The following is a 4,916-nucleotide window of genomic DNA, read 5'->3' on the forward strand; positions in this document are numbered from 1 at the left end:
CATGCCCTCCTCCTCTAGGGGCTCTTCCCAATCCAAGGCTCCAACCATGCCTCCCACATTGCAGGCAGATTCTGTACTGTCTGAGCCTCCAGGGAATAGAGGGAAAAGAGGGTTAGCATCTGGCACTGAGTCTGCTCCCAGGTCTCCTTCCTCGGGGTCGCCTGCGTGCTCCTGTCCCACCGCTTCCGCTGCTCTGGAGAGGAGAGGACGGAGCTGTGTCGTGTCGCCCACTCCTTCCCGCGGTGCCAGGCACACATGGGACGGGCACAGCATGCGTTGCTTCACTTCCTAGGTCACCTGTTCAAAGGAAGACTGGTTTAGATGAGTCATTTCAAAATAAAGGGGAAGTTGAATTTCAAAACCAAGTATAGGGAATCGGTGTGATTTAGTGTGACATTGTCTCTAACGTTTTCAACCTGTGGGGAGCATCTTGCTTTATAGGTAACAGTGCGTCACTGGAAGTGTGACGGGACACCGATTCAGGTAACGGCGTCACGCTCTATTACAAGCTTGTCGCCAGCGAGGTCCCTGAGAAGTGCTCGCAGGTCCCTGTCTGAGTTTTCCAGCTGCAGCAAAAGCACGTATCAGCTGTGACCTTGCAGCAAGACCCCGGCTATGTTCACTCTGCCCAACTACAGGCTTCCATGCCGCCCTGCACACCCCCGCTGCCTCTGCGAGGGACACGAGTTGACCGTGAAGCTTTCAGGGGGAACTGTTGAATAACAGTGTTATTCACCAGTACTTCAGAAAGATATCCTATGGTATCACCTATATGTGAGATCTAAAAAAAAAAAACAAACAAACTTATTTCCAAAACAGAAATAGACCCACAGGCATAGAAAACACAGGCTACTGAAGGGTAAAGAGGGGTGGGGGAAGTGATAAATTAGGAGATTGGTAGTAACATATGCTGGGAGGGATTGGGGGCAGCAGGAGAAGGGGACGACAGAGGATGAGATGGCTGGATGGCATCACTGACTCGATGGACGTGAGTCTGAGTGAACTCCGGGAGTTGGTGATGGACAGGGAGGCCTGGCGTGCTGCCCATTCATGGGGTCACAAAGAGTCAGACGCGACTGAGCAACTGAACTGAACTGAAGTAACATATGCTTATTACTGTATATAAAACAGATAACCAACAAGGACTGACTATACAGCACAGGGAACTATACTCAATATTTTGTAGTAGCCTATTAGGGAAAAGAATCTGAAGAATGTGTACATGTATAACATATACACACACACATATATATAACTGAATTGTGCTTGTACACCTGAAACTAGCACAGTATTATAAATCAACTATTTCAATTAAAAAATACTTCATGTAATCTTCAGTTCAGTTCAGTTCAGTCGCTCAGTCGTGTCCAACTCTTTGCGACCCCATGAATTGCAGTACGCCAGGCCTCCCTGTCCATCACCAACTCCCGGAGTTCACCCAGACTCAAGTCCATCGAGTCAGTGATGCCATCCAGCCATCTCATCCTCTGTCGTCCCCTTCTCCTCCTGCCCCCAATCCCTCCCAGCATCAGAGTCTTTTCCAATGAGTCAACTCTTCGCATGAGGTGGCCAAAGTACTGGAATATTAAGTGATTTATAATGGGAGGCTAAACATTCCAAACATTTGGAATTGTTGAAAATTGATTTTTTTTTGTATTATGATAAAATACATATAGTTGCCGTCTTAACCATTTTTAAGTGCACAGTTCAGGGATATTAAATATATTCACCTTGTTGGTATCTATCACCACTCTCCATGCCTGTGACTTTTCATCTTGTAAAACTGAAACTCTACCCGTTAAATAGTAACTCTTTGCCCCCAGTCCTTGGAAACCACCCTGCTGCCTTGTCTTTATGGTTTTGACTACTCTAATTACCATGTGATGACAGAGGATGAGATGGCTGGATGGCATCACCGACTCGATGGACGTGAGTCTGAGTGAACTCCGGGAGTTGGTGATGGACAGGGAGGCCTGGCGTGCTGCGATTCACGGGGTGGCAAAGAGTTGGACACGACTGAGCCACTGAACTGAACTGAGCTGAACTGAATTACCATGTTAAGTGGAAGCAAATAGTTTGTCTTTTTGCGACAAGTTTGTCTTTTTGTCTTGGCTTCTTTCCCTTAGCATAATTTCCCCAAGGTTCATCCAGTTTGTGGCACGTGTTGGAAATGCTTTCCTTTTCAAGGCTGAATAATACTCCCCTGTATGGATAGACCATCCATCTGTCAGTGGGCCCTTGGGCTGCTTCCACATTTCAGCTGTTGTGAGTAATGCTGCTGAGAGCTTGGATGTGCAAATATCAATATAAGAAGTAGAATTCCTGGGTCACAATGTAATTCTGTTTTTAATTTTTTGAGGAGCCACCACACTCTTCCACAGCAGCTCTACCATTTTGCAAGGTCTCCAGTTTCTCTGCATCCTTGCCTATGCTTGTTTTCTATTTTTTTTTTTAAATAGTAACCATCCTAATGAATATGGAGTTATATCACTGTAATTTTGCGTTTCTCCAGTGATTCAACATCTTCTATGTGCTTATTGGCTCTTCCTATATCTTCTTTAGAGAAATGTCAAGTGCTTTGTGGCTTTTTTAATTGGGTTGTTTTCATTGATATTGAGTTTTAGGAGTTCAGTATATGTTCTGGATGTTAATCCCTTATCAGATATATGATTTACCAATGCTTTCTTTCATTCTGTGGGTTGCCTTTTTACTCTTTGGATAGTATCTTTTATGCACAATTCTTTAAATTTTGTTCCTCTTTTTCAAGATTCTTTGGTTATGTGGGCTCTTTGAAATTCCATATGAATCTTAAAAGGAGAGATTTTAGGATGGGTTTTTTCTCTTTCTACAAAAAAAAACATTTTTATAGAGATTGCTTTGATCTGTAGATCTCTGGGTAGTATTAACATTTTATCAATATTCTCTCTTCTGGCCCATGAACATGCAATGTGTTTTCATTGATTTATGTCTTCTTTTCTTTCTTTCAGCAGTGTCTTGCTGTTTTCATTGTACAAGTCTTTTACCGTCTCAGTTAATTCCTAGATATTTTAGTCTTTTTGATGCTATTGCAAATGGAACTGTTTTCATAATTTCCTTTTCAGATTGTTCATGTATAGAAATGCAATTGGATTTTGTGTGTTGACTTTCTGTCTTGCCGCTTTGCTGAATTCATGTTTTAGTTCTAACAACTTTTTTGTGGAGTCTCTAGGGTTTTCTATATATGAGGTCATATCATCTGCAAACATAATTTTATTTGGTGGTAGCGGTGGTGGTTTAGTCACTAAGTCATGTCCAACTCTTACAACTCCATGAACTATAGCCCACTAGGCTCCTCTGTCCATGGGATTCTCCAGGCAAGAAAACTGGGGTGGGTTGCCATTCCCTTCTCCAGGGGATCTTCCCAACCCAGGGATTGAACCTGTTTCTGCTGCATTGCAGGCAGATTCTTTACTGACTGAGCCACCAGGGAAGCCTAATTTTACTTAGTCCTTTCCAATTTGAATACCCTTTATTTTCCTTGCCTAAAGGCTCTGGCTAGAACTTCCTGTACTATGGTGAAGAAGTGAAGCCGGGCATTCTGATCTTAGATGAAAAGCTTTCAGTCCTTCACTGTTGAATGTGATGTTTGGTGTGGGTTTTTACATATGGCTTTTATTATATGGGGCTGGTTTCCTTCTCTTCTCATTTTGTTGACTGGTTTTACTATGAAAGAGTGTTGATTTTTGCCCAATGCTTTTTATACATCAATTGATAAGAGGTTTTGTTTTTTCCTTCACTTGCTATTATAATAATTGTAAAGTTATTACATTGATAGTTTTCCTATGTTGAGCCATCCTTGCATTCTAAGAATAAATTTCACTTAATTGTGGTGTTTAATCCTTTTAATATGCTGTTGAGTTCAGTTTGCTAGTATTTTTTGAGAATTTTTGCATCAATGTTCATAAGGGATGTTGGTCTGTTGTTTCCTTTCTTCTTCTATTATTAAACTATAGTTCATTTACAATGTTGTGTTAATTTCTGCTGTACAGCAATGTGACTCAGTTGTGCACATATCTACATTCTTTTTTATATTCTTTTCCATTATGGTTTATTCCAGGATATTGAGTATAGATCCCTGTGCTATAGTTTTCTTGTAGTGTCTTTGTCTGGCTTTGGTATAGGGTTATGCTGGCCTCATAGAATGAGTTAAGTTTTTTGGAAAAGTTTGAGAAGGATTGGCATTAGTTCTTTATCTGTTTGGTAGACTTCACAATGAAACCATCAAGTCCGTGGCTTTATTTGGTTGGGAGATGCTTGATTCAATCCCCTCAGTCGGTATAAAATCTATGCATATTTTCTGCTTCTTTCTGATTTAGTCTTGTGGTTTGTGTTTCTAGGAATTTGTTTTTATTTCATCTAGATCATCAAATTTTAGGCACATAATTATTCATAGAACTCTTAAAATTCTTTTTATTTCTGTAGAATCTGTAGTCATGTCCCCACTTTCATTTCTGACTTTAGTAATTTGAGTCCTCACCCTTTTTTTCTTAGTCCATCAAGGTGCAGTTTTGTCCATTTTTTTTATCTTTCTGAAGAACTGATTTTTGGGTTCATTGATTTTTTTCTATCGTTTTTCTCTTCTCTATTTTGTTTTTCTCTGCTCTAGACCTAACCATTTCTGTCTTTCTGCTGACTTTGAGTTTAGTTTGTTCTCTTTTTTCTAGCTCCTTAAGTTATAAAGTTACTTGTTGATTCTCTTTCTTGTTTTTTAGTGTGAGCATTTATCGCTATAAATTGCCCCTCTTAGCAACCCACTCCAGTATTCTTGCCTAGAGAATCCCATGGACAGAGGAGCCTGGTGGGCTGCTGTCCATGGGGTTGCAAAGAGTCGGACACGACTGAAGCGACTTAGCAGCAGCAGCAGCAGCAGCAGCAGT

This window comes from Bison bison, unplaced genomic scaffold (genome assembly GCF_000754665.1).
Source record: "Bison bison bison isolate TAMUID 2011002044 unplaced genomic scaffold, Bison_UMD1.0 scf7180017864236, whole genome shotgun sequence".
Classification (NCBI taxonomy): domain Eukaryota; kingdom Metazoa; phylum Chordata; class Mammalia; order Artiodactyla; family Bovidae; genus Bison; species Bison bison.